The 22,779-nt window shown below is 40.3% G+C and overlaps 3 long non-coding RNA genes across 4 annotated transcripts; 1 reads left to right on the top strand and 2 right to left on the bottom strand.

The window, feature by feature from the left end:
* Positions 1–2,773: 2,773 nt before the first annotated feature.
* Positions 2,774–4,251, top strand: LOC144988101 (uncharacterized). The gene is made up of 2 exons (XR_013651887.1): positions 2,774–3,233; positions 3,659–4,251. It is a non-coding gene; the product is annotated as an uncharacterized LOC144988101 (long non-coding RNA).
* A 1,157-nt stretch (positions 4,252–5,408) lies between these two features.
* LOC144988102 (uncharacterized) lies at positions 5,409–6,131 on the bottom strand. The gene is made up of 2 exons (XR_013651888.1): positions 5,863–6,131; positions 5,409–5,763 (listed from the first exon to the last, which is right to left on the bottom strand). It is a non-coding gene; the product is annotated as an uncharacterized LOC144988102 (long non-coding RNA).
* Positions 6,132–12,363: 6,232 nt separating this feature from the next.
* Positions 12,364–20,119, bottom strand: LOC110016976 (uncharacterized). Of its 2 annotated transcripts, XR_013651886.1 has the most exons (4): positions 19,979–20,119; positions 13,084–13,780; positions 12,842–13,008; positions 12,364–12,738 (listed from the first exon to the last, which is right to left on the bottom strand). It is a non-coding gene; the product is annotated as an uncharacterized LOC110016976 (long non-coding RNA). The 2 variants fall into 2 exon arrangements; XR_002872415.2 differs by having other exon boundaries at positions 12,842–13,780.
* Positions 20,120–22,779: the final 2,660 nt, after the last annotated feature.

The raw sequence follows: 22,779 nt of genomic DNA, 5'->3' as shown, positions 1-22,779 counted from the left end.
CATACCCAAAATGCATTTCGACCAATCACTGTGTCCCTGTAACTGAGGTGTAACAACAAGACCAATGATTGGCTCATCGAGATTGTCTGCCCTCACACCAAATGAAACTTCTCAAGTTGAACATTTAAAACTCTATTATGTCAACTATAATCGCAGTCATTTTAGAAATCTTTTCAGAGAAGTTTACGCAGTTGGACATGTTGAAAATCTTTTCAAAAGCTTGAAATCAGGAATTTCTCATGATGGAGGACATTTATTACGGAAGCTCTGAGCTGCCACTGCGAAAAATATTTTTTGGAACAGCTTCTCGTAATAACGAGAAAGTATCTCGTTATAACGTGATACGTTTCTCGTAATAACGAGAAACGTATCACGTTATTACGAGAAACCTATCACGTTATAACGACATACTTTCTCGTAATAACGACATAGTTGTTTACAGTAAAACGTCATCTTCTCGCGGGACATTTCATTCTCGTCTTGATGACCTGTGGGAAAAGATGGAGAATCAGCGGGAGCCTCTTTATTCCTTTTTAAGGGATAGAAATGTGTCAGAGGACAGAATTTCCACCATGAGGAATGACAAAGTAAGTTATACTTATGAAAAACATAGTGTACGTGAGTTTCATATCGATTTAATTTAGTTTTTTGTTACTGAATGAGCCTGCCGTGTACTGCGTAGACCTGAGACCAAGACCTCGTTAACTTAAGTATTGTAGTAGCTGCAAGGAAGCTCCTTAGGCGGGCGGTTGTCAAACAGCTCTTTATTAATGTTTCTGTATCTCAGAACGGTAACAGCACGAACCAACAGGCACAGCGAGCTTCTTCTAACTCCAGCGACAACGTTCACGAACGCACACGCACACACACCCACAGGTAGACCCCGCCCCCTCTCTCCCACCAGTCATCAGCCCACCGCTGATTGACACACACTGTGGTCTAGCATCTTGCAGAAAGAGGGGGGCGCCGGCCACCTGCAGCTCTGTCCAAACTCTGGGTCGTTACAGTATGTAATGTTTTAGAGTTGCAGGGTATAACTCTCTTCAGTATGGACGTGCTGTGTTAACTTCTTTTATTAACATAACTGGTAGCAATCGCTTTTAACAGAAGGCTTCGTGCTTCGTTCATATCCCATAATGCATTATTCTTATTGTCAATACATCTTTACCGTAACGGAGATGCATTCGAGTGCAGTAGGATAAACGTATATCAAAATATTACAAAGTACACCTCGATTAATGCTGTTATCCTAAGCTAATCATAGCGTATACTTTTATCCTGCAGAAATGACGAGTTGAGGATGATTATTTACAATTTATTAGGTGTCAACATCAAGCAGTTAATGTAGAACTTTATGTTGATAGCATTCATGAGCAAGTGAGTGAAAACTATTTTATTATTGGCTTCATCATAACATAAGAAGCCATGCCAACTAGTTATGTTTGATATTATGTGTAAAAACTACAACTGGAGCAAAAGCGCGTCCTGGTGGTGTGATGCACGTAGTGTAGCTCCAGATAGTCACAAACTGTCTTGATGCTTCTTGATGAATATGTTGCGTATACAATCCTACTTTTTTTTAAGGTACAGTAAACTACTGTTTAGTCCAGTTTAAAACAATTACTTTTACCATGAATAACTAATAATAAATTGTTTCTGTAGATTGACATATCAGTTATTGGAAGCATGGATGATGACAGCTTGGCCACCTACGTTCCAATCTACGGTGACAGGATTGCCACACGAAGGTTTTGCTCTGAATATAAAAAGAAAGGTGAGAGATGCACGCCAGTCATTGCTTCAAAAACTAAAAAGAAAGATGGGATTTGACACACAACCAGAAGGCCCTGACCATGGAGAACATGATACAACTCAAACACATCCAAGGGCATATTTGAAGAACAACAAGCTGGCTGTGAGAAAGACCAGAAAGGTTGAGTTAGGATGGATACGCGAAGGAAAGCAGCTACGCAAGAAAAATGGAGGTGGAACAAGGAGAATAGATTTGCCAAAGGAAGCAAAAAAGGCTGACATTTTAAGCATTGCAAAGGAACTATTTTTTCCAAATGGAAGATCTAAAAAGGGACAACTGGAGGATTTTACTTTTGATATTTTAGATTATCAAGAGGATGCAGTATTAGATGAAAACACCACAGTAGGAGAACTTTATTCCCTGCTAAAAATGGGAACGTTAAGATTTTATCTTTGCACAAGAGAACGGAAGGAATCAAGAATCCCAGAAATCAGTATTCCAGATGACCGCATGGACCACGATGAGCCAGAGGATGAAAACAGGTCCTCATATTCATCTAACTTCTCAGAGGTCCTGATAGGTCCTCACACTGGTGAACCTCTGGCATGGCAACTGGAAGACACTCTGCCCATTTCATCAAGTGATGAAGGGGAATCTGTGAGTCTTAATCTTACTTCAGCCACCCTGAACTTAAGTTCTGTGAACCAGTTTGTCTCAAACAACTCTGCACCAACGATAGCTACCTCCACTGAAGAGCCTGAACCTGCTCTTATGTACGGTGGCCCTGAAGTGCAAAGCATTCAACAAATCACTCGATACAAAAACATTTTTAAGATCACAACAACAATTAAAAAAAAAAAAAAATTTAAAAAGCAGCATTACATTTTAGAAAACAAAACAAAATTTCAGAAACCAAAACTTGAAAAACAAAAATGACAAAAAAAAAACATTTCAGAAAACAAAATTAATTTCCAGGAAAAAAAAGAAATATTAAAAAATGAAAAACATTTCAGTAAAAAAAAAATTCCAGAAAAAAAATGAAATATTAAAAAATGAAAAACATTTCAGAAAAAAAATGAAATATTAAAAAATGTAAAAACATTTCAGAACACAGAATGAATTTCCAGAAAACAAAACGAAATCTTCAAAAATGAAAAACATTTCCAAACCGGAAGAGGCAGGTACTATGGGACAATGCTGATTGGATGATGATTTTTGTCAATCATTTGAACTGAAAAGTATTTTAAATGAAGCGATGACGGATTTTATCGTCCAAACAACAATGTACTATAATAATCCACGTATTTCCCATTTATATATCAAATAAAAAATGCAGCAAACTGTTAATGAACTTTAAAATTATTTTTTTAACATTTCGCCTGACACACGGTCACCCGGAAGTAGTTTGTGAGCACTTTTACTTTGAACGCTGTGCGCTAATGTCTACGGCTGCGAGGTTCACGCTGTCAATCATCTTTAGGTAAGAATCAATTCTGTGATCTTTTCTTTTGTCAGTCACATGTCTCTAAGGATGTTAATTTTAGGATGTTAAAGTGCTGCTTTGAAAAGATAATTTCTTTTTATCTTGCGCATGCGCAAAAAGAACCCGATGGAGACGAACCGTCTTCACATGATAGCCGTTCCCGTTTTCGGTGACAACATGAGAGAAAAAGCTCAGAGCCAGCCTGATTCTGTGATTTATACAGTAATTACAGTAATTATATGGCATCAGTGTTGCTAAAAATCGACTTTAAGACTGAAATCAGTAAACAAGTTCTTATGGGAAATAATATTTAAGTGCATTGTATATTTTTGAACCATGCATATACACATATACTGAAACTTAAAAATGAACTTTAAAGTTTATAAAATACTTAATTGAATTAACATGTGATATTTCTGCAGGTGAAGTTTCTCAAAGCGAAGTTCCAGAAAGGTTTGTGCTGCAGAAGAACAGATGGCAGCTCTACATGGGAATACAAGAAGACTAAAGTCATTCATATCATTGTGCAGTGTACAGGCAAGTCACCATGATTTATGTGAAATGTAATCAATAAATATTATTTAACCTTAATATCTAATTTTTTTTTTTTTAAGTTGCAGGTCCTTTTTAAAAAAAGTCTTTAACCTGCTGCATAAGCCTGATTAGTTGTAAATGATGCAGTGGGGAGTGAAAAACGAAGCACAATTCCTGGCTTTAGCGTCGGGCTGATGATCTGGAAATCACATCTGAGGAATCGCATCAAACACTTGTACAACTCCAAACAACTTAATGTTCCTTTAAGCAAAACTCCAGTTTAAAATGTTCATATTAGACTTGCTTCATTTAGGAGTTTTTCCATGTTTACCATTTTAGGTTTTAAAGCTTTATTAACAAAGATGATGTTTGATTTTCAAAGCTGTTGTTTAGAAATGTTTTTTTGTCACTGAAAAAACTGAATGCTGATGTGAGGATTGTAATAATGGATATGAAAATAAACAAATTTGTTTCATAACAATGCAGTATATTTATTGAAAACTTAACATGAATACGTTATTCAATAACAGAAACAAAGAAACAGTTGTGGATTTTCCTTTATGGGCTTCTTCACGCAGTCAATCAAATGTTCCGTTTACATTCAGCATTTACTCAGCGTACCTGTCAGTCACATTTATTAGAGGAAAAAATGCATCTGGGAAAAGTCTGTTTGTGCTTAACACCTATATCAAAAAGAGTCATGTCAGGGAAGTTTTGTCCACATTGCTGCTCAGCATCACATCCAGAGGAAGATGCACAGGTAAGGAACGCCAGTTCCTGCTCGTACATGCTTGCAGCTTCCTCTGCACTGGACTCCAGCTCCATTGAAATCCCTGACAGAAATAAATTAATAAATTAAAAATCCCTGACAGAAAAACATCGGCTACCGTTCATCTTTCATTCAGGAAAAAGTTGAGTTCATCAAAATGAGGAGAAAATGGGTTAAACCAGAAATTCATTAGGGAGGGGTCAAAACACCAAACTCAGAATAAAATACATTATTTCAGTCTTATAAAAAATACATTCTAAAACAATTTGGTATTCCTCCTCTACGACGGAGTTTTAGGGCCACGGTGAGGAAAAAAAATTCTGGCCAACGTGACGAGATTAAAGACGTCATGTCGACTTTAATCTCGTCATGACGAGAAAAAACTCGGCACAAAGTTTCGAGAAAAAACTCGTCGTGTCGAGATAAAAGTCGAAATAAAGTTTCGAGATTAAAGTCGCAATGTTGCGCGACAGCAGTGAAGCTGAGTCTTTCAGGAGTATTCAGTGTTATGGCTAATGTTAGTGAGCTAGTGGCTTTGTATTTAAGAGTTTACGACAGAGTTTTATGGCCACCAAAAAAAAAGTAATTTTATTAGGAGATAAAAACTCGTAAACTTACGGGAAAAAGTCATAGATTAACAAGGAGAAAACCCCGAAGTTGTCTGTTTATCGGAGCCTAGCTTGAAGATGAAATATGTGGAGCCTTTTGTGAAGCTTTATTTCCGGATTATAGGTTTAAAACAAAGAGATTCTGAGTCTTTTGGCGACTCAAAATCAGATTATTGTCAGTGGAGCCGCCTTTCCGGGGTTCGGTGTATTGTTCAGTGTCAGTAAAGCGGACTTTCATCTGTAAAATAAGGAGCTCAGAGAAACGTTTGGGTGTAGAGGATCGCTGCAGCCTTTATTCTCCTTTTCATTCACACACCCTGAAGTTCATCTGTCACATTACGTCATGAATCTGTCATCCGATCACCAATGCGGAAGTAAACAGTGTTACATACGCCCACTGCTGCAGATGAAGCGACCCGTTTGATCATTCAAAAACAAAGATGAATGAAAATAGTCTGTTATATTAGCATTACAACGTTGAAATAGGCAAAAAAGTGCTGCTCCTCAGACGGAAGCGTCGCACAAACATAGAGATCTGGTCCTTGGTGGAGGAAGAAAGGATTCAAGTGAACAGCTGCAGGGATACCGATGGCTTCATCATCGGGCTGCAGTGATCCTGCAAACCAACCATCAATAAATAAAACTTTAATGAATCGTAAATCAATCAAATGAGCCTCCAGACATTTGGAACATTATCAATAAACATTCAGCTCACCTGTTCAACAAAGTTTAGTCGGTCTGATCTGCTGCTGCGCGGTGTTCACCTGCTGCTCTGCAGGCTCACTTCCACAATCATCTCGTAAATTTACGAGTTTTTTTCTCTCGCGAGCAATCTCGAAACTTTATTTCGACTTTTATCTCGACAAGACGAGTTTTTTCTCGAAACTTTGTGTCGAGTTTTTTCTCGTCATGGCGAGATTAAAGTCGACATGACGACTTTAATCTCGCCACGTTGGCCAGAATTTTTTTTCCTCACCGTGGCCCTAAAACTCTGTCGTACTCCTCTGCCTGAAAGACTAAAACGTTTTTTTTAAAGATTTATTTTACACTACAGACTTTGCCACCGTTAGTTACACACCTTTACATGTCTGATGATGTGCACATCCAGTCATTTACTGTCATGTTTCTGTGCACTGACACAATCTAAAGTCACAGATCTTAATAGTGTGAATAAGAAGCATTCATAAATGTTATTCTGAGTCACAAACTGCTGCAGTTTACCTGACAGCTTTGCTGATTTATGCTGCTGGTACACCTGTCTGAGAATCCTGCCCACGTGACCCCCCCTCTCCAGCTGATGAGGTAACCTGTCATTAACGTATGACTGAAGGATCTTGGATCTGTCTGTAAACACCCACCTAGAAATCACGTTTAACGCTACATTTATTAGATCAAACAAATGTGCCTCCATACCTTATCTGTGGATGGCGGGACTGCATTTCCTGATGTGCGCCGTCTTTAACACCCGTTTCTTCGCAGCTGCTGCTTCAGACAGAATCCTCTCACGACATTTTGAAACATTTGTAAACCTGGTTGGTGTTGATATTTCTGTGTGCGTTCTGTCATCACATCCGCTAAATATTCAAAGATTAAAGTTTATGTTAACGTTTTACCGTCCCTTTCTTTGTTTACCTGCAGAACGGACGTCATCTACACAAACTACTTCCGGGTGACCGTTCTGCTTCAGACGAAATATTCAAAAAAGAATTTAAACCTTCATTATCTGTTTGCTGCATTTTTGATTTAATATGTAAATGGGAAATACGGGAATTATCATGGTACATTGTTGTTTGGACGATAAAATCCGTCATCGCTTCATTTAAAATACTTTTCAGTTCAAATGATTGACAAACATCATCATCCAATCAGCGTTGTCCCATAGTACCTGCTTCTTCCGGTTTGGAAATGTTTTTCATTTTTGAAGATTTCGTTTTGTTTTCTGGAAATTCATTCTGTGTTCTGAAATGTTTTTCATTTTTTAATATTTCATTTTTTTTCTGAAATGTTTTTCATTTTTTAATATTTCATTTTGTTTTTCTGAAATGTTTTCATTTTTTTATTCATTTTGTTTTCTGGAAATTAATTTTTTTTCTGAAATGTTTTCATTTTGTAATATTTCTTTTTTTTTTCTGGAAATTAATTTTGTTTTCTGAAATCTTTTTTTCTTTTTTTATGTTTTGGTTTCTGAAATTTTGTTTTGTTTTCTAAAATGTAATACGCTTTTTAAATTGTTGCTGTGATCTTAAAAATGTTTTTGTATCGAGTGATTTGTTGAATGGTTTGCACTTCAGGGCCACCGTACTTATGCTCCCACCATCTGCTGTGTCTATTTTGTCAAGTTATGAAGGAGACTCGGCAGTTCTTCTTATTCCTTCTTCTGCCCTTGAGCTGGCAAGTCAAAGCAATATCACAACCAGTGATGTGCCATCTACATCCAGTGTTACTGAGCAGCCTGCATCTACCTCTGTGTCCCACATACCTAGTATGACTTCATCAGATAATGAAGCACACAGTAATACTGAGCTGTCCGGATATGACATGATTAATGTTAACATTAAACTTCATAGGACAATGCTTATGGATGAACTGATAACACAGTTCAAAGATCCCAGCTTGCTCACCTGTCCTTTAAAATTTAGTTTTATCGATGAAATAGGAGCAGATGCAGATGGAGTTTCTAGAGATGTCTATTCTGCTTTCTGGACAGAGTTTTTAGACAGTGCTGCTGAAGGGCAAGACATGAGAGTTCCATTACTTTCCCCAAAGTGGCAGGAGGAAGAATGGAAATCTGTTGGACGGATCCTTGTAAAGGGGTTCCTAGACCATGGCTATTTCCCAAGCCGCCTTGCACCAGCTTTCACAGTGGCGCTGGTTTTTGGTGAGCACTTGGTGTCACCTGACTTGCTATTTGAGTCACTCCTCTTTTACATCAGTCCAGAAGAGAGAGATCTTGTGAACAAGGCTTTGCTGGAGGATCTTCTTGGTGAAGAGCATGAGGAACTGCTTGATTTATTAGATCGTGTGGCTGCTAAATTTATCCCAACAAGAGAAAACTTGAAAGCTGTGCTTTTAAATGTTGCACATAAGCTGATCATTCAACAGCCAAAATATGCTCTTGATAAAATGTCAGAAGTTGCAAGAACAACATTTGCACATGTCTTCAAGAGCCAACTAAAAATTCAAGAAATGTATGAAAACATGAAACCTACAGCAAGAAAGGTTCTGAAATTATTAGATGCTAATCCTACTACACAAGCTGAGAGCCAGAGTCTGAGGTACTTACAGCAGTACATCAGAGGACTTGATCAGGCAGGTCTCAGAAGGTTTCTGCGATTTACAACTGGCTCAGATGTGCTTTGTGTTACTAAAATCGAAGTTCTCTTCACACCCTTAGATGGAGTAGCACGGCGGCTAGTAGCACATACATGTGGTCCAGTTCTGGAGCTACCTTGGACATACTTGTCCTTCCCAGAGCTGCGTGTGGAGCTCGACAATATACTGAGCAGCAACAGCTGCTATGTTATGAACATTGCGTAATATTAAAAATAAGGTGCCTGTTGAAATCTTTTTTTTATGTTGAAATGTTTCACAGAAATAACAGAAATGTGCACAAATAAATCTAAAGTGTTTTGGTAACGTTTTGGTTATTACTATGTAATATATTCCAAAAGAAGTTTTTTTTATTTGAAGTAAGAATAGAGACAATATCAGGAGAATGTACAAATGCGATGTAACACTGTAAAATTCATATTCAACAGTTTTTGTTATTGATGCCAATGGAAAAGAATCACTTATTGAGAAGGAAGACTGGTTAAAAGAATACTGTGAAAGACGAGCATTTGAGGTAACATTAACACTGTTCATAAAAAGAAGAATGCATCTACATATCTTTTTTTCTTTTTACAGGGCAGTATTATATGTTATATTCCTTTCTGGTTTGATGTGCATTAAGCACAATGATGTCCTGGTTCACAACAAAAGTATTTATTTTTGTACTCGTTTTTAATGTATGTGAAGTTTCTCATGTTCACTTTTGAGATTTGGTTTTTCAGATTTAAAACATATCTGCTCTACAGTTTTGCACTTTGATGGAGAGAACCTCCTCCCAATAGGACATTTTAGAGCACTTGTTAAATGAACATTTTGTTTACCATGTCAAAGCACATGTAGCAACATTTCTGAATGTTATGAGGAAAAGAACAAAATTGTTGGTTTGATCACCCAAATTGTTTATTTTGTGATGATTAAAACATTACACATTCAACATAATGAGTCCTTGATTTTTCAACTTTTTATCATAGCTGCATTTCCAGATTAGTTATCAGTTTAAAACTGACCTCAGTCACCAGGTACAGAGAACTTTAAGGATAGTTGTTGTGTTAGACATAATGAAAAGTATATTTTATGTATTTACTGAGGTGTATGGAGAGAAATAAGACTCAGTTGGATTTGTGCGTGCGTAATACTTGATTTGTGCGTAAATTAGGATTTGTGTATGGATATTCTTGCTTTGTGCGTTTGTAAATTAGGATTTGTGCATAAATTTGGATTTGTGCGTGATTTGTTACTCACATAATACGTTTTGTGTATAAGTTAAAAAAATATAAAATGAAGAAAATACAAAATGCAATTTACGTATGCACAAATTAAGATTACAACAGCTTGAAACTACTTACACACACACATCTTTAAAAAACCCGCACGAATCCCTTGTTACGCACACACGAAGCCAAAGTTACGCACGGATCTACCGTGAGACTGTTTTCACGTCTCACAAATTCGTCCGTAAGTGCTGCGTTTAAAGTGTGGATGCCATGCTTTGAACAACTTTGTCAAATAAAAAAGCCCTTTAAACGCTGATTCTATTGATACCAATAGTTCGCGTCGAAAAAAATCCGAAGCATATGAATAATAGACATCTTTCGAAGGAATCAGAGATTTGGATCTGCCGCTAGAGCGCAGGCTGGAAGTGAACCCGATATGACCTGTGACGTCATGAAAGGCGTTGACTTTCGCAGTTCCGCTTCGGACAGCATGTAAACAAAACAGGTAGTCTTCGTTTCTCTCGTGTTTAAATCTGTTAATCATCAACATGCCAAGTCGTTGTGTGGCAGCTGGATGTAGCAATACATCTAGTGAAAGTGTATCTGTGTATAAAATTCCCAAAACAAGAAACGCTGCTGAAAAGGGGAAAGTTCAAGAAGGTGGACGGCGAAGGATTTTTCCCTCCAGATCTGCAGGAGAGAAGTCTGCGTTTTCGAAGGGACAAAAACCGGGACACAAACGAAGAATTTTGAACGGAGAGTTGGGAGGAGGATCTTGGCTTCTGAGTCGAGGAAAGGCGGGTGAGCTGGAAGCGAGCGAGCCGTTTTCTGGGTCGGAGAGGACGGCGCTGGAGTCGGGAGCGGAGGCTGCTAAGCTAGTGTGCATCACGATGGATCACATTGAGGCGAAGTAGTCGTGTTTTCTGTTGTCCTTGGATCCAACTGGAGTATTTCAACGCACTCAATGTTTTGCAAGAGAAGCAACAGGCCTGCAACGTTTTTTTTCTTTTGCTTTTGAGGTGCCGGTACCGTGAGTAATTTAATTTTATTTTATACATTTTTTAGACTTACTGGAGTCTAGCCGAATCTTCATGCTGGCTATCGTCATCGGCATGATCACTAGACCTACTACTTTCTGCTATATCCTCCTCACTTTCGCAAAAGGGTTCGAATCGATACGGTTGCAAAAGTGACTCATCATCATGATAATCTCCGCAACTTTCCTCTTCATCTTTCTGTTCATCTGATGATAAATCGCTAATAGAGACGGTAGCATCACTCTGTGCTTCGCTATCGGTGCTAGCCATGTTGTCTTCCTTGTCTTCCTTTCGTTACGTCACAAACAGGGCGGCGCGAATTCGGCGGAATGCGTGAAGCCGGCGGCCGTCCTCGTTGTTTATATTGCGTTTTTCGCTATTTATTCTTTTTCGAAAAATATTAAAAACAATCGCAACATGAAATAGAAACTATTTACTATATTTTGGCTTATTAAAATAGGCCATGTCACCCACACTTTAAATACCAGTGGCATGCTCGGTCATTAGAATTTTCCTATCAGCCTTCCCTTCTAAACGTATCCAGACAATGACTCAATCAATACATGAAGACAGTAGATGTTAGTGTTGAACATAGAGGCTACTTACTTCGGGGCGCCGACCACCGAGATGGGCCGCCATTCTTCCCGTGACTCTCTCAGTCTGACTGCCTTTGATTTTTCCGGAAAAAAAAACAAGTGCCTCCTACTGGTCGTTCCTGTCACGCAGTTTGTATCAATTCGGTGTCTCGGAGAATAATATACTTTTAATATATATATTAGCGTTTAAAATTGAACGTCATATTCTCAGATAATAATTTTTATTTTCCTTTAAAGTTTTTTTGAGCCCTGCTAAACCCACTGAAGGAAATACGTTTAGAAGGGAAGGCTGATGGGAAAATTCTAATGACCGAGCATTCCACTGGTATTTAAACGCAGCATTTACGGACGAATTTGTGAGACGTGAAAAGAGTCTCACGGTAGATCCGTGCGTAACTTTGGCTTCGTGTGTGCGTAACAAGGGATTCGTGCGTGTTTTTTAAAGATGTGTGTGTGTAAGTAGTTTCAAGCTGTTGTAATCTTAATTTGTGCATACGTAAATTGCATTTTGTATTTTCTTCATTTTATATTTTTTTAACCTATACACAAAACGTATTATGTGAGTAACAAATCACGCACAAATCCAAATTTATGCACAAATCCTAATTTACAAACGCACAAAGCAAGAATATGCATACACAAATCCTAATTAACGCACAAATCAAGTATTACGCACGCACAAATCCGACTGAGTCTAATTTCTCTCCATAGAGGTGGGGTGTGGTTTATAAATTGGACCAAATTTGAATAGGTTGTGTACTGTATTATAGATTTAACATTTTTAATGACATTTTCTAAATTGTTCTCCAACATGTACACTTAAATGTATATTATGTAGAATTTACATATCTAAATATCTTACACATTTATGAGAAAACTGAGTAAACCTAGATCCATATCTTACTAACATTCCACTACTCTTATGTCATAGCATTTTTTCAGTCATACACAACAGCAAAAAGTTTCAAGTTCTGTAAACAAAATATATGAAGGTGCATGAAAGGACAACATGACACCAATTATGAGTACGCAGAAGTTGATTGTAAAGAAAGCAAGAAACTGTTGATTTGAACCAGTGTTACACGTCTGACAGGTTTGAACGTATGGAAGCTCTTAAAAATAGATACAGTTCAATTGCTTCATTTGGTGTGGTCGGTGCATGAAGAAAGTTTTCTGCCATCGGGAGGCAGGATAGTGAGAAGACGGTTTCATCACATGTGTCTGGTCCCCTCTGAAGACAATGTGCTTTGCAAGTTGCCACTGCTTGCTCGGAAACTTGCTTCAAATAATCTTGTCCACCAAAAAGCTGCGGGAGGGTATACATCATGCATGGTCGGCCACTTGGAGCAATCGCATTTCTGCTCTGACGAATGATGTGAGTGTTCCATAAATGAACAACATTTTGAAGCTCTTCCTGAAAGGGAAGCAAAAACAAACATGTTTATACATTACATATCCCTTATTTTAAAGCATATCCTTATCATATATTATTTTCTCTCTCAAATACATGTACACACCTCAATGATCTTCAAACAGGTGAAAAGAATCAGCTGCTTGTCCAAGAAGTCCCCAGTGAAATCATCTGAATCCTTCAGTTTTTGAAAAACGTTAATCCAGTACTGTGCATGGTGTTTCCTTAAGAAAGCCCACCAGCTCTCTATTCGCTGATTGTGGGTGCTGGATCCTAAAATGAAGCAATTTCTGGCAAAGCTGTCATCATTATCAAGGCGTAAAAATCTTTGAATGTCTTCCATTGTACCGTTCTCTGTCCCCATGTCTGTACGGACTCTGGCTGCAGTACCACCTCTTTTCTCAACTTCTGAAATGAAATATCCAGCAATAATTTTAGGATTACTGTTTGTAGAGTATGCATGAAGCCAGATAACCATTCTGGAAAACCCATCCACAGCCCCATTCAGACAAATTCCATATGGTTTCAGTTTATCATAAGAGTCCACATGCCAAATAAAGTTTGGTCCAGGATTACAATACAGTCGACGACGGAGACGATTACGTTGTCTCAACTCAACACCTCTGGGATCCAGAATTTTGATTAACTGTCTCACTGTGTTCTGGGTGACAACAAATCCCTCCTGTATACATCTAAGATGTTGCAGTTTGTATCCATTAAGTTGACCATAAGTCTGCAGTTGTCCAATAAGAAATAATGCAATGTCAAGAACGTCACTTTGTTTTTTTTCTTCTGTGAAGTCTCAGTGTTGACAAGATTCTTCGAAGAGTCCGAAGGCTGATTATTATTCTATCAACAGCGCTGAGTGAAAGCAGTATTTCTCTATGGTTTAACCCCATTGAAAAGTACACTTTAATTAGAGAATGCAAATGTCCTCTATCTGCATCCATGAAGGAAGTCAGTCAGTAGGTTTTCTTAATCCTCTCAAAATCTTCAGGTAGTGTTTCTGTGGCCATCATCCACGTCCAGCCTCAGAGATGTCGATCTGTAAAAACAACAAAATTATTGGTGCTATGTTTTTTTCTTTTTTAAATAACAGTTTAAATAAGTGATTTTACTGAACTTTTCTACACGTTAAGCTTCACACAAAGTTTGCCTTTGTTTTTGAAAGAAATGTCAGAAGTTCAAGTCTTCAAAATTTAAAGTTGCTTGAAAATAGGCACTGTGAATTTTAAGAGTTTAAATATTAATTCAAATAAGTATGCATTCCAAAACGTAAAATAGAACCTTGTTTTCTCTGCATCTTTTGGCGGATTATTGATACAGCCATCATCCTGTTCCTCTCCAGCGCGTCAAAAAAGCGAACGTATACGTGCATCACACCACCAGGACGCGCTTTTGCTCCAGTTGTGGTTTTTACACATAATATCAAACATAACTAGTTGGCATGGCTTCTTATGTTATGATGAAGCCAATAATAAAATAGTTTTCACTCACTTGCTCATGAATGCTATCAACATAAAGTTCTACATTAACTGCTTGATGTTGACACCTAATAAATTGTAAATAATCATCCTCAACTCGTCATTTCTGCAGGATAAAAGTATACGCTATGATTAGCTTAGGATAACAGCATTAATCGAGGTGTACTTTGTAATATTTTGATATACGTTTATCCTACTGCACTCGAATGCATCTCCGTTACGGTAAAGATGTATTGACAATAAGAATAATGCATTATGGGATATGAACGAAGCACGAAGCCTTCTGTTAAAAGCGATTGCTACCAGTTATGTTAATAAATGACGATTTATCGTATTTCGGGCAGATACTCGCTGCAGTGTTTTTCAGGTAAATACCCTAGGGCGGTTCAGTTAATTAACTCACATGCTCAGCGTCCTATTTAAACCAGGTGCGCAGTTGTTCATTCTTTCTTACCTTCAGCGCTCATTCTTCGCCGGTCTCCGAGGCCGCGGGTCTCCGTCTCTTTCGGCATCTTGCTGTGTTTCCCCGTCCTTCGGATGGATGATCCCCATCTTTCTGATGTGGGGTTTTCGTTTCGCCGCGTCTGCTCTCCTTAATTTCTCCTCCGATCCGCGGGCGGCTGACGGCGCACAGCGCGTTCGTTTCGCCGCGGTCGCGTGCATCTGCAAGGGGTGTGCTTTCCGCGATGTTCGGGATGTCCGTGCCCCCCGATCAGGAGTAGTCCGGGTCTTCTCGTCTGCCGTGGTCACCCCAATTATCCACGGTGAGCGTCGTGAGGTACTTTTCCCGTGTAGTTTTCTATGGCTGCGTCTCACTTCCTGTTTACTTCGGTGACGTCACGCCCCTAAGGACCCTGGGAATTGTAGTTTTGACTCCGGGTCCTTCATGATGCACTTCTGATTCCTTTTCTGCTGCGTAGTTCTGCGTCGTCCGGTTGTTTTTTCAGGGGTTGTGGGGTCCTTTCTGTGGTTGTGAAGACTGCCAGTCCTCGTTTGGACAGGTTTCTCATGCTGGCTGAATTTATCATGGCTTTTAGCATTTGTTTTCTGTTGCTGTTTTGTTCTTTGGGAGCTGTGTGTAAATCTTATATTTAATTTGATGCTGGCTTTATTATTGTGGCGGTTCTTCTGTTTGTTTCCTTCGTTGTTGTAGCTGCTGGTTGGTCGGAATGTGAATCAGTTTCTCTTGGACCCGTCTCTGCTCTGTGGACATTTTTCCCTATGATTGGTCTCTCTTATGCAGCGTCTATGGCTCATTTTATTCACTCAGCGATCCTCGTTCATTGCCCCCGCACATTCTGCATCTGGTTCTGCTCCGCCTGTTTTTTCCCCGCTCTGTGTACCCCAGTGGGTCCTGCCCTGTCCTCAGGGACTTGCGTCGGCCGCATTAGTGGGTGTGTCGGTCTCGTCGCGGCCTTGTTTTCTCGGCTGGACAGTTAATTTGTTATTCTCTCTCTAGTTTGGTTGGAGGTTGTGGGTTCTATGTGATGGATTCTTCCACAGCATCGTTTTCAAAGCCACCACTGAGGGGGCCCCTAGGAAGTGTTCAGGTTGACGTGACTTGATCTGGACCTGTTAGCGCCTCGCAGTTCATCTTCTGGGCATCAGTGGCCTGGTTCCCCATGCGCCTTCAGGATTAGTATATGTTTTCTTCAGCTCCCCATGCTGTCTCCACGATTTTCCTCCGAACGCGATATAAGGCTGAGGATGACTGTCACTGATGGTCTCACTGTTCTGCCTCTATGCCTCTCAGTGGCGTCTCTTGGCCTTCAGTTGGCGCTCGAGGTGTTTGCCGGTTTACCTTTCCGTTGTCGTGGCAGTCCTCATAAAATCGACTTTATCGCCCTGTACTGGATATTTGTAGGCGATGGGTGCCCTTCATTTTGCATGTTATTGATGATTTCTTGGTGGCCGGCTTTCCTCTGTATCCCTGGTCTTTTGAATCTCTGTGGAAAAACTTTATTTTCAAAATTGGGTTTCCACGTTATCTATTATGTACGGTCCTCCACCCGTCCGGATTTATTTTTCTTCTATAGATTTGGGTGATTCATTGACGCTTGTCTCTCCCCATTATGTCATCTCTAGCTTTTGTGCAGCATGTCGTTTATTCAAATTCTGGTTGGATATAATTCGTCAATGATTGGGCCACCTGACATTTGCTGTAGCTTTGGTCCTATGGTCATCCGTTCATTTTGTGTTCTTGTTCTGGGTGGTTCGATCCTGGGCCACGTGTTCCTGTTCTGGATTTTCGTGTTTTGCGTTTGATCTTTCCCTCTCTATGCCTGGAGTGGTTTTGTGATACCTGTTGTGTCTTCAGGCTCCCTCCACTTGTTCTCCTGAGTCTGCGCCTTCTGGTTTGGGGGAAAAGGATTTAAGAAGAATGGTTTGTGTTTGTCCGGCCGCCAGAATCTACGGCTCTGATGGTTCTTAAGGGGTCGTCCGGTTATTTCATCCTTGGAGATTATATTAAGGCTGTTTCAATATTGAATGATAGTATTGTGTCATCGGTTGACTTGGTTAATGTTTAAATAACACCTTGAGCACCTTCTACCCTGACCGTAGGAAATATATCACTTGCGCTCTCAAGCTTAGTTCAAGAGTTAAATCTTGTGTCCACAAGTCAGTCTTCTATCTGCCTTTTTTAAGCAGATGACACTCTGCTAGATGCATCCCCATTTAGAGGCTTGTTATACTCTGCCTCTAAATGCTTAAGGTTCAGTCTAGCAAAAATACTATCAAAACCTATGATCCTTCATGGCTCTCAAGTTCTCTTTTGCAGTATCCAGTCGCCCTTGGATAATTAAAAAATTTGAGAACCACTAATATCAAATACAAGGCATCAAATCCAGCCGAGCTGTAATCCTCTGCTACGTGGGATGTTGACCTTCCTCATCTACAAATCTCCTTGGCTACTCTTCCCATCTACTACTCCTCGATGGCCTCCTGAAGGTGCGTCCCTCTGAAACTGTCAAAGGTTACTTTTCTCATAATTGGAATATATAAAAAATTGGTGTTAAGATTTCGTGCAGGTCATATATTTCACTATCATTTCACTGTTGGAATTTGTAATTATGGTGGTTTCTAGGGTGCGATAAATCCACAATGGGTCTTTACCTTAACTATCTACTAAATTTCACTTTCTCAGATTTTTTTTTTTTTTTAAAGCACTGTTATTTAATTTAGCTCAATCATTTTGAAACTGATCAGTTTCTGGGTTATTTATATATTCTTGTCAAGACTAATACTGCTTTGTTTTTATCTATGCATCGCATCCTGAGCCTGCAAACCCCTACGCCCCGATCAGCTTCTCCGTTTCCAGGAAATGATGTCACCCATGCATTCCTTGATCTGGTGCTGCAACGATGACTGCTCGACGTACCTATTGCTGCACTGAAAGTGACGGGGCGTTGGACCTCCTCTGCATTCCAATGACACTTCTGACTGAATTAATTAATCAATGTCAACCGCAGAATGAATGTAAATTCTTCGATTATAGATGTTAAAAGAAAATTATAGCCAGGTGGAAGCCTCAAAATTTGGGTTGCTCTAAGTTGTATCATAGTATGCGCAGAGCTCGAATCTGGTTCTTAAGCTCATTTGTTTGTAGTATGCCAATGAAGCATAGTAAATATGGGCGTTGAACTCGTTCTTAATATTGGGATGGAACCTCATTTATATGGATGTTCCTTGAGCGCTTATAATTGGTATGCCAGATGGAGAAAATTATGGCTATTAAGCTCGTTCGTGGTACTGTCGTTGGGAGCTTAGAAATAATGGATGTTACTTAAGCGCGTGTATATATAGTTGTCAAAATGGAAGAGTTTATGGCCATCAAACTTGTTCTTAGTTTAATAGAAGTTTGAATAATTGCTGTTAAGCATGTCATACGCCATCGGAAGCTTTGGATTGTTTGTTAAGTTAGTGTATCATACGGGTTGTTTGGCGGTTTAAATTATAGTTCTGCACAGCGTTTTGCGGAAGTGAGCTTACGTTCTAAGATCAGGTATAAGTAATTTTATGTTGGCTCCCCTTTTATTTCTTTCCCTCTCTCTTTCAGATAGTATGTTCCTCTAGTGGTTTCCACGAACGGGAGCGACCCTACGGTCAATGGTGCCGGGTCACACATAGCAGATCCACTAGATAGCATGTCCCCTTCGTGGCGCTGTACTCGAACGGGGCGGCCCAACGGTCAATGGTGCCGGGTCACACATAGCAGATCCACTAGATAGCATGTCCCCTTCGTGGCGCTGTACTCGAACGGGGGCGGCCCAACGGTCAATGGTGCCGGGTCACACATAGCAAATCCACTAGATAGCATGTTCCCTTCGTGGCGCTGTACTCGAACGGGGGCGGCCCAACGGTCAATGGTGCCGGGTCACACATAGCAGATCCACTAGTTAGCATGTTCCCTTCGTGGCGCTGTACTCGAACGGGGGCGGCCCAAACGGTCAATGGTGCCGGGTCACACATAGCAGATCCACTAGATAGCATGTTCCCTTCGTGGCGCTGTACTCGAACGGGGGCGGCCCAAACGGTCAATGGTGCCGGGTCACACATAGCAGATCCACTAGATAGCATGTTCCCTTCGTGGCGCTGTACTCGAACGGGGGCGGCCCAAACGGTCAATGGTGCCGGGTCACACATAGCAGTCATACTGGGAAATGAAATGAAAATGGAATGCTGCCGAGAACACACCCCATTTTATTACACACTGATTATACATTCACACTTTTCTTCTTCTGGATGATTTTAGTGTTGGGGGTTTTGTTACCCGAAAGTTTTATGGAAATTTTATGGAATTTTATGGAAGTTTTATGGAATTGAACGGAGCCTTATGCCAAACGAAAATATGTGAATGCCAACTTAAAGAATGTGGAAAAATGTCAAATAAATATTTCTTACTGCAAGAGTTGTCTGACTGAAATGACGATTTATCGTATTTCGGGCAGATACTCGCTGCAGTGTTTTTCAGGTAAATACCCTAGGGCGGTTCAGTTAATTAACTCACATGCTCAGCGTCCTATTTAAACCAGGTGCGCAGTTGTTCATTCTTTCTTACCTTCAGCGCTCATTCGCCCCACCCTCCTCCCCGGCTTCCACCTGTGGGCTCCGTAAAGGGGGGTTTTGTTACCCGAAAGTTTTATGGAAATTTTATGGAAGTTTTATGGAATTGAACGGAGCCTTATGCCAAACGAAAATATGTGAATGCCAACTTAAAGAATGTGGAAAAATGTCAAATAAATATTTCTTACTGCAAGAGTTGTCTGACTGAAAAGAAGTTAACACAGCACGTCCATACTGAAGAGAGTTATACCCTGCAACTCTAAAACATTACATACTGTGACGACCCAGAGTTTGGACAGAGCTGCAGGTGGCCGGCGCCCCCCTCTTTCTGCAAGATGCTAGACCACAGTGTGTGTCAATCAGCGGTGGGCTGGTGACTGGTGGGAGAGAGGGGGCGGGGTCTACCTGTGGGTGTGTGTGCGTGTGCGTTCGGTGAACGTTGTCGCTGGAGTTAGAAGAAGCTCGCTGTGCCTGTTGGTTCGTGCTGTTACCGTTCTGAGATACAGAAACATTAATAAAGAGCTGTTTGACAACCGCCCGATTAAGGAGCTTCCTTGCAGCTACTACAATACTTAAGTTAACGAGGTCTTGGTCTCAGGTCTACGCAGTACACGGCAGGCTCATTCAGTAACAAAAAACTAAATTAAATCGATATGAAACTCACGTACACTATGTTTTTCATAAGTATAACTTACTTTGTCATTCCTCATGGTGGAAATTCTGTCCTCTGACACATTTCTATCCCTTAAAAAGGAATAAAGAGGCTCCCGCTGATTCTCCATCTTTTCCCACAGGTCATCAAGACGAGAATGAAATGTCCCGCGAGAAGATGACGTTTTACTGTAAATAACTATGTCGTTATTACGAGAAAGTATGTCGTTATAACGTGATAGGTTTCTCGTAATAACGTGATACGTTTCTCGTTATTACGAGAAACGTATCACGTTATAACGAGATACTTTCTCGTTATTACGAGAAGCTGTTCCAAAAAATATTTTTCGCAGTGGCAGCTCAGAGCTTCCGTAATTTATGGAAAAAATTAAGCTTCAAATTTCATTTCTGAGTTTTTCTTTATTTAAATCGCTGGGAATCAGGAGCAGCCTAAAAAATGCCCTTTGAAAAGCTTATAGCAGTGATGTAAGAGCTCCAAAAAACAGGCCACAGTCTTCCTGCTCCACTCCATTCTGATCATCCACCTGCAGACAAACTGATCCATGAATGTCTTTGTTTGCCTGAGCTGGAATCTGGATCAGAACTGTAAAGATGGACAGCTCTGATGTTTCTGCCTTTTTTGTTGCACCAGTAATATTAGCTTGAGGAGTGAGGGGCTGTAAGCTAGTGGGAGAGAATAAACGAAGGTGTTTATGGGAAATCAGCACAGGCCTATTTCCAGCCAACAGTCCTGCCCACAACTCAGAGGTAAATGGTAAAAATGGTAAATGGCGTATACTTATATAGCGCTTTCTACCTTCTTACGAAGACCCAAAGCGCTTTACAGTCACAGTCCCATTCACCCATGCACACACACATTCACACACTGATGGCGGCTCCACTGTCGAACACTGGCGCCAACCTCCCACCAGAGGCAAGGTGGGGTTCAGTGTCTTGCCCAAGGACACTTTGACACATGGGCGGGCAAGGCGGGAATCGAACCTGCTATCTTACAAGCATGGGTCGACCGCCCTACCGCTGCACCACTGCCGCCCACTGTCTAGTGAACTCCAGCTGCTCTGCAGAAACTATGTCCTAGAAAACGCCACAGGTCATCAAAGGATGATTGGTTTTGGACTTAAAAGGGGAGGAGACACAAACAGTAGATCAGGGGGGTATTCCAGGAAGCATTTTTAAACTAGCCTGACTTTAAGCCTGAACTCTGGCTGAAATCCGCCTGAACTTGCTTACTCTGGGTATGTCGGTTCCAAAAGACCGGATATGAGTTGGCGTAATTACGCTCGACTTGGTAACCCTGGGTTAACGCACGGTACATAAAGACATTCTCAATAGATCGCCGATTTCTGGAGTCACCATGGAAACGCGTGGTGAAAAAAAAAGAAAGAGCTGTACTTAAGTGAGACGGAGTCTGAGATTTTAATGACAGCGGAAAAAAATTACAAGTCCATCAAAAAAGTAACATGGCTGAAAAATAATTTAGTTAAATTTATTCAAACTCAATAATTGTTTATACAACTCAAATTTACGTATTTATCTAACTAAATGTCACATTACTTCATTAATCTTTTTTCCATCTTAATTACTTATATTTCTTGAACTTTCATATGTCTAAGTTTGAGCCGGCAGATATGCTCATTTTTATAACAATAAAAAGAACGGAAAAAAATGCACGGAGTGCAAAAATTCATCAAAGAATTTCCCGTCACTGTCATAACATGACTAGGAGGTAGGGGTGCTATATAAACTCATCATCCTCTCCCGTACTCTCACTCATGGTGCAGAGACGTAAGCATAGTAGGACAAAATAGCTCGGCAAAACACGGTGAAACACGGTAAAACAGCTATACAACTAAACACATTTTGTAAAAAACCCACACTTAAACCCAAATCCGTCCAGACAGGCAAAGGGAATGATATCCCAGAATCCCTTGCGGTGCCGATCTAACGGCAGCACCAAAGTTACACCTACTTAATTGAATTAATTTGAACGAAAGGAAAATAATTGTCTGAAAACTATGTGTTATTTTTAAGGTGACCTAACAAAAAAAATGATTTATCTTAACTGAAGCAAATAATTAAGTTAGATCAAAGTATAAAGTTTATGTTTCCAACATCCATATGTGGTCTTATCACCCTCTCATGGTGGAAAAAGTATTATCTGAGCTTTTTCATCCACTAAGTCATCTTTAAATGGACACGCCATGCTGTTTCACCTGTCTGTAAACAAACTAAGCTTCAACTAAACCTGCTCCAGACCAGGTTATGTTCAGAGCATGAGTTGCCATGGTAACTTGACATACCCTGAAACATACCTCCATTTCTGGAACCAAATGCTGAGGTTATCAACTTCCTTAGCCTCAAACTTATCTAGTTTTGACAGTGAGCTAACCGGGAAATTTAGGACAAGCAAGAGCTGTATCCCACACAGACACGTCAACTAAAACTAAATGTTCTACTCATATTTTTTCTGCACAACTTTGCCTTTATGAATACATTTTTTGTGACAGCAAATATCCAGATTGCTCCACAACTACTGACTGGCATGCTCACCTTGGCACAACACCATGGGAAGTCAGCCGCGCATGCGCTTCGGCTCTGGGGCGGCGATCGGGTCACATTCAGCAGACAGGCAGTAAAAGAGAAGGTGCAGGGCGCCGGGTGGAGGAGGAGCTGAGGTCAGCGGCTGTCCCACAGAATCCAGAGACCCCCGCCGACCCCAGGAGCTGTCCAAGGTAGGAAACTCTTCAGCTGCTTGTGGCTGTTGTTTTTCCTGCAGACGCCTGTTTGTCAGTCCAGAGAGGCCGCTCATGTTCCAGTCCCACAC

The sequence above is a fragment of the Oryzias latipes genome, chromosome 20, assembly GCF_053564925.1.
Source record: "Oryzias latipes strain Hd-rR chromosome 20, Olatipes_Hd-rR_3.1".
In the NCBI taxonomy this organism is placed as follows: Eukaryota; Metazoa; Chordata; class Actinopteri; order Beloniformes; family Adrianichthyidae; genus Oryzias; species Oryzias latipes.
Note: the sequence above shows the minus strand (reverse complement) of the source record. Positions and strands in the feature narration are given on the sequence as shown.